Source organism: Mus pahari, chromosome X (assembly GCF_900095145.1).
Source record: "Mus pahari chromosome X, PAHARI_EIJ_v1.1, whole genome shotgun sequence".
NCBI classification, from domain to species: domain Eukaryota; kingdom Metazoa; phylum Chordata; class Mammalia; order Rodentia; family Muridae; genus Mus; species Mus pahari.
In genome coordinates this window covers 119,629,340-119,637,077 of record NC_034613.1, presented here as the reverse complement: position 1 = coordinate 119,637,077, position 7,738 = coordinate 119,629,340, and the positions used below count along the sequence as shown (strand labels likewise).

General features: G+C 40.4%; 1 pseudogene; it reads left to right on the top strand.

Moving 5' to 3' along the window:
• The first annotated feature begins 5,485 nt into the window (after positions 1–5,485).
• Positions 5,486–6,221, top strand: LOC110314074 (annotated as a pseudogene).
• Positions 6,222–7,738: the final 1,517 nt, after the last annotated feature.

Sequence of the window (7,738 nt, the reverse complement as noted above, 5' to 3'; positions counted from 1 at the left end):
GGCCGCAATATCAGGGTCCCTTCAGCAGAATCTTGCTGGCATGAGCATTAGTATCTAGGTTTGGTGGCTGATGATGGGATGGATTCGTGGATGGGGTAGTCTCTGGATAGTCTATCCTTTCATCTTTGTGCTGGAATATTTATAGAGCAAAATACACTTAAAGAATAAGATTCAGTTCCTGGCAAGCAGCTCATAGAAACTACCTCTTTTTCAGTCTTTCCAATTTCCACAGAATACCCTTCCTTCTAGGAGGTACTCCTGGAATGACTCCAGCCCACCGTTTTTTAATAATCCATATCTTTCTCTCATCTACTGATTTCAGCTGTCATATGAATTCTAATGATCAAGATTTATTTGAGATCAGAAAATTATAGCTACTTTGTGTGATCATTTTGTATCCAATGATATTGCACCCTGCTATGACCTTGTTGTATGTTGATTATAAAGGTTTAAAAGTTGGCCTGAAATACAGTATAAGCATGCCAGTTAAAAGATGAATCGCAAGTGAATTGGGAAATGGTGGGACAATTTACATGGAAATATACACTAGCATTCCATCCCAACAAAACAACTCCTGGCTCTTATTTAGACCCTTTAGTGTGGCACACATGCTGGTGGGTGATGCCACTGTGGGGCTACTCTACATTTAAAGAAGCATTAAGAAGTGTATCAGTTAAGTTTATGTCAATCATGACAATAAATGTCCCATTTACATATTTCGGAGAATAATACTATGAAAGTCCCTACCCTTCAAGACTTAATCATGCTATGCATAAGTCCCTCTGGTTGGTTGGTAATAAGCACTCTCGTGAGCTTTTGAAACCAAAAGACATCACTTTGCAAGCAGAGAAATAGTTTCTGTTGCAGTTTGTATTCAGCTCTTTATGCTGAGTTCAGTTCTACTTCAGTCTACCAAATTGGCTTTGGACTGTGGAATTTTCACAACTAAGATTTTACTTTCCATTATGTGTTCCAGTTCGGAATACCAAACACAATGGCCACCTGGCCACTGGTTAGCTGCCAACAGAGCACAGTTGTACTGTAATTAAGAATTACTTTGTGTGCATATCAGCCTGCTGAGCTGGCAGATGGATACTGACCACAGAAGGTGGAGACCTCCACCCCTTGAAATCTTCCCATTTCAGTTTCATCCCCCTGGAGTTTCAAAGACACTCCAACTGTTCTCATTAGCACACTGGTGGGCATGAGACATAGAAATGCAACTGGCTTAACTTGTGGCATCCAGTAGGGACATTTACAATTGAGCTCTCTATTCCATCCTCACGTTGACTTCAAGTAGTCAGTAAGCAGCATTATCTCCATTTAACAGTCAAGGTTACTGAAGCTCAGAGAGATTAAATTATTGTGATCATATACATGATTGAGCCAAATGTAGCATCCAGGTCCTGTGTTCTTTTCCTTCTATAATGTTTTTCTTAGCAATGAGATACAAGCTGCTTGTTATCTGCCTCTGCTTCTGTGTTTATATCCAAGGGGACAAAGGGTTTTATGGGTAATTGTATTTACCATTTTGCCTAGGTTTGGCCTATCCTCAGTTTTCCTCTTTAAAAAAAGAAAAAAAATCCACTGCAGTTGTTTCTGACTAAATCCAACAAGCCCATCTTGAACCCTTCTTTCCCAATTCGCCCACAACAGTGACTTAATAGAATATGTCAACTTTACACATTGGACAAATCCGTGCATCACACAGCATCTCTACTCGAAAATCCTCAAAGGCATTTTTACACCTAGGAGTATTAGGTTCTTACCTCTGTTTAGGACACAGGCATGAGCACCACTACATGCATCTTTAAGATGACACTGTACCAACCTGTAAAGAGATTCAGGAAAGAAATCAACTTCACTAGGCATGATGCTATATATTTTAATCCAGCACTCAGGAAAAAAGAAGCAAGAGGATTGATGTGTGTCCAAAGCTAGCCTGGTGTATGTGGCAAGGTCATTTTAACACACTACCACAATCCTAGAGGGAAAAAGAAGTTAAATTTTATCCCACATTCCTCACTGGCTATCCCCTTTCATACATAGCCTTGAACAAAAGCTTCCTAAACACAGACGCCCCTAGTACTTACCACAAGGTCTGTAGTTGGCAGCAAAGGTGTTTCAATCCTTCACATGGGACCTGCATACTCTTGTCACCTAAAGCACTATCATTGCGCTCAGGGCTTCTAAGATGGTGACTGCTATAGAATGCAATGCACAATTCCTGACTCCAGTGATGGATCTGCAATACAAAGAAGGATGTCATCAGCTCACCTGCTCCAGGAAACTTTAGGACTCATTTAGAAAAGCACACCAGAAAATCCAAGTGACATGTGAAAAAGATCCCTTGAATACAGAAAATGTGGTGTGTTTACACAATGGACTACTACTCAGCTATTAAAAACAGTGACTTCATGAATTTCACAGGCAAATGGAACTAGAAAATATCATCCTGAGTGAGGTGACTCAATCACAAAGGAACAAATACGGTATAAACTCACTGATAAGTGGATATTAGCCTAAAAATTCAGAATACCTAAGATTCAATTCACAGACCATATGAATCCTAAGAAAAAGGAAGACAAAATATGGATGCTTCAGTGCTTTTTAGATGGATGAACAAAATACACTCAGGAGGAAATAAGGAGACAAAGTATGGAGCAAAGACTGAAGGAAAGGCCATACAGAGACTACCCTACCTAGGGATTCATCCTATATACAGCCACCAAAGCCGGGCATTATTGTGGATGCCGGGAAGTGCTTGCTGATAGAAGCCTGATATAGCTGTCACCTGAGAGACCCTGCCAGAGCCAGGCAAATACAGAGGTTCACAGCCAACCATTGGACTGAGCTCGAGGTCCCCAATGGAAGAGTTGGAGAAGGGGCTGAAGGAGCTGAGGGGGTTTGCAGACCCAAGAAGGGAGCAACAGTGTCAACAGGCCAGGTTCTCCTGGAACTCCCGGGGACTGGACCATCAACCAAATAATACACATGGAGAGACCCATGGTGCTGGCCACATATGTGGCAGAAAATGGCCTTGTTGGACATCAGTGGGAGGAGAGGCCCTCAGGCCTAAGGGTGTTGAATATCCCAGTGTAGGGGAATGCCAGGGTGGGAGAACAGGAGTGGGTGGGTAAGGGAGCACCCTCATAGAGGCAAGGGGAGGGGGAATGGGATAGGGTTTCCTAAGGGGAGAACTGGAAAGGGGAAAACATTTGAAATGTAAATAAAGAAAGTATCCGAGAGAGAGAGAGAGAGAGAGAGAGAGAGAGAGAGAGAGAGAGAGAGAGAGAGAATCCATTGGGCCAGGGAAAACTCATTCTTCATATTTTTCTTCCTTCAAGATTCAGTTAGGTAGACAAAAAATAATAATACTTAATTTTAGGGGTTGCAGTAACAAACTCTATCCATACCTACAACTCATGATATTCAGGTCAGATTCCTTAACTGAGAGTCTGGCTGTTTTAATCCGTCACATAACAATTTTGGTCCCCAAACTCCACTTTTATTATGAATTAGCAGTAGTCTTATCAGGCTCTGGGTAGAGCTACGTATGGATTTATACAGAAAATGCAGAGGGGACACTCAGAAAATCTAGAGGAATGGCAAGATGAGTCAGCTCTTAAGATTCCCAAATGTTAAAGGCCGGGAAAAACAAGGGTAAGAACATACAAAAGATTCTCAGTGATGTCCTTTGCATCCAGTAGACTTTCACAAAGATGCAGGACTCCTGTGTCCCCCTAGGACACTACCAAAAATAGTTATTTTAAAGTCCAAGAGTTCTAATCAGGTAGCAAGTTCAAGCTCATAGAGAAAATGAGAAAAGCGGTCATTTGAGCTATTTTGGATTTCTGAGGACATTCTATTAATATTCCTCTCTTGAGGTCCAGCCTAACTCCCTTCCTAGAAGCCCCTCCTGAGGTTTCCAGCACAAAAGGGCTTCTTCACCTTCCTTGGTTCAGCTGATGTTTGTTATGTAAGTGTCCCTAAGGACAGCATTGTAATCTGAAGAACTTGTGATAACATCATTCTAGCCCACATAATAATTCTTTTACTATTATCACTATTATATTTTTACTATTTAAAACAATTTTAAATTAAAATATATCTTTATCATATTCTTCCCTTCCCCAAAGTAAAGTGGAAATTTCTGATTTCTTTGGAGACAAAGTTAGATTATAATGATGCTTTGCTTGGACAGACAAGTGAAAGAATGTTTTGCTAAAGCAGACGCGTCAAAGAATGTTTTGCTGAAGTCGACATAGATGAAAGGATGTTTTGCTGTAGCAAACATGCAAAGGATGCATGATGTTCAGAAGGAATATAAATATGACCCCACAGACAGTGGGAACTCAAGCATTGGTTTGTTTTGCTCCTCCTCACAAGTCTTCACTGAGGACACACATGTATTGGTTCACCTTACACTGTGTTGCTGAGCTTTGCTTGTGGTGACTTCATAAAGAAAAAAAAATCACCAAAGGACTTCTCGTGAGATTCCTGCTGCTTCTTGTCATTTCTATGGATTGAGACCGATTGGCAAGCCTCACAGTTTCTTCAGGATTAAACTGCCCTTGCTGATTCCTGTGTGACGTCTTCCAAGGAAATTGTACTGTAGTTGCTGATTCATGTTTGGTGTTTGCTAGTGGACTGGACTGAGAACAACAAAGATTGGAATCTCCTCAAAGAACTATTTGTAAACAGGTTCACTTTCCCCTCATATCCTAATAACCTTTCGTTTCTTTTTCACTACCTTTGGTGGGTTAGAGGGGAGGTTGAACCCTTATTAAAGTACTTTGTGAAAAATATATGCTTGCAACCAAGTTGTTCTAGATTCTCTCCCCCTCCCTATTTATATAAGTTTTTCTTCCTCAAAAAACAAACAAAATCCCAATAAAATGACAAAACATCCTCAAAACCAATAAAATAAAATAAAATCACATAAAAAAAAACAAATACCGAATTACAATCAAATAAAAGCACAAAAAACTGGAGTCCAATTAGATGTTGGCCAACTACTATTTCTGAACACAATGCCTATGCGAGAGTAGCTATTATACCCAGTTTTAACTCTATTGAACAAAACTGACCTTCCTTCTCCCAGCAGGTATAGTTTGCTTGTTAATGTTCAGTGGTGCTGGACAAATTGGATGGCTTCATATGTAGAAAAATCAAAACAGATCCATACTTATCACCCTGCACAAAAATTAACTCTAAATGGATCAAAGACTTCAACATAAAACCAGATACACTGAACCCAATAGAAAAGAATATAGGGGAGCAGATGGGCGGGAGACGCCAGCGCCAGACACGAAGAAAAGGAGCTGCAACTAGCCGCCCAGAGGCCGCCAAACCACTGATGCCTGAGCTAGTAGAGCTGCCATCGCCCTGCCCCCATGGCAGCGGCAAGGACAGTCACGAGGACCATGATACTTCCACAAAAAATGCAGTTCGAGCCAATAGTTTCTTTTCCTGAGGCAAGAAATTAAAACGCTGGAGGAAGATGAACTTTTTTTTTCTTTTTTTCTTTCTTTCTTTTTTTTGGTTTGTTTTGTTTTGTTTTTCGAGACAGGGTTTCTCTGTATAGCCCTGGCTGTCCTGGAACTCACTCTGTAGACCTGGCTGGCCTCGAACTCAGAAATCCGCCTGCCTCTGCCTCCCGAGTGCTGGGATTAAAGGCGTGCGCCACCACGCCCGGCTGAAGAGGAACTTTTTAAGATGCGTGCAAAGCTGTTCCAGTTTGCTTCAGAGAATGACCTCCCAGAATGGAAGGAGCAAGGCGCTGGAGACATCAGGCTTCTGAAGCACAAGGAGAAAGGGATCATCCGCCTTCTCATGAGGAGGGACAAAACCTTGAAGATATGTGCCAACCACCATATCACACCAATGATGGAGCTGAAGCCGAATGCTGGCAGTGACCGAGCCTGGGTCTGGAATACCCACGCCGACTCTGCCGACGAGTGCCCCAAGCCTGAGCTGCTCACCATCCGCTTCCTAAATACTGAGAATGCACAAAAGTTCAAAACAAAGTTTGAAGAATGCAGGAAAGAAACTGAAGAAAGAGAAAAGAAAGGACCAGGCAAAAATGATAATACCGAAAAGGTGGCCGAGAAGCTGGAAGTCCTTTCAGTGAGGGAGGCCAGAGATAAGGCTGAGAAGTCTGAGGAGAAGCAATGAATCATTCTGTCTTTTTCCTTTCCTTTTCTTTTTAAAAATTTGCCCTATCCTTTAAGGTTTGTTCTTATTCTGTTTTGTTTCTACAAGGGACTTTATAAAGAAGAACTGAATTCAAAAAAAAAAAAAAAAGAATATAGGAAATAGCCTTGAACTCATACAGGAAACTACTTTATGAACTAAACACCAGTAGCACAGGCCCTAAGATAACAAATAGACCTCATGAAACTGAAAAGAATCTGCACAGCAAAGGACACTGTCATGTGGACAAACTGGCAGCCTACAGAATGAAAAAAAAATTTCATATCTGATAGAAAGCTAATATCCAAAGTATATTTAAAAAAAAACTACAAGAAACTAGACATCGAGAAAACAGCCCAATTAAAAAATGGGAACAGATCTAAACAGAGAAGTCTCAAAAGAGTTAAATCAAATGGCTGAGAAACATTTAAAGAAAGTTCAACATCTTTAGCCATCAAGAAAATCAAATCAAAGTACTTTGAGAGTTGATCTTACACCTTTCAGAATGGATAAGATCAATAAAACAAGCTCATGCTGACAAGGATGTGGAGGAACTTCCCTCCATTGCTGGTGGGACTGCAAACTCAAACAGCCATTATAAAAGTCAGTGTGGCATTTTCCTCAGGAAGATGGGAATCAATCTTCCTCAAGATCTACCTATATCACTCTTCGGTATATACCCAAAGGATGCTTCATTCTACCACAGAAACACTTGCTTAACTATGTTCACTGCTACTATATTCATAATAGCCAGAAACTAGAAACAATCTGGATGTCTCTCAACAGGAAAATGGATAAAGAAAATATGCTACATTTACACAATGGTGTATTACTCAGCTATTATTTAAAAATGAAATAACCGAATTTGAAGGAAAATTTGATGGAACTAGAAAAATCATATGGTATGTATTCCTTTATAAGTAGATATTAACTGTGAAGACAATGATAACCATTCTACAGTCAATAGAACCAGAGATGGTAGGGGCTAGAAGGAACAGATCTTGTTAGGAAAGAGAATAATAGAATAGATAGCTATGCAGAGATGGGGGGAGTTCTAAAATGGGAGGATCAAATGGAGACTGGAAGGAAGAGGAGAAGGAAGGAGGGAATGTGAGGAAGAACAGCAAAACTGAGGGGCATTTCAGAGGTAGTAGTATAAAAATCTAATACAGAAGAAACATCCTAAAATATATGCACATAAAAAGACAATCTAAATGAAATGTCCAAATAATAGGGGAAACAGAATCCCAACTGCATATCTCTTATCAAATGCAGCTACTTTTATGTAGTTAATATATGTGTAGGGAAGATTTTGGAATTCCATCCTCAGTATACTGTAGTATTAAATTTTTCTCATCCCTAATTTTGATACTAGTCCTTAAATGCTTTAACCTCCCTTCTAGCCCACCACACATCAAAGATAGTAGAAAAGAAAGGTTATTAATCTACAGGGTTAGTAGACCTGTGTAGAAATTGCTCTTTGGAGCAAATCCCATCTGCTTTGCCAGGAAACCAGCAGTTCGGTTCACATGAATCAGCAGCA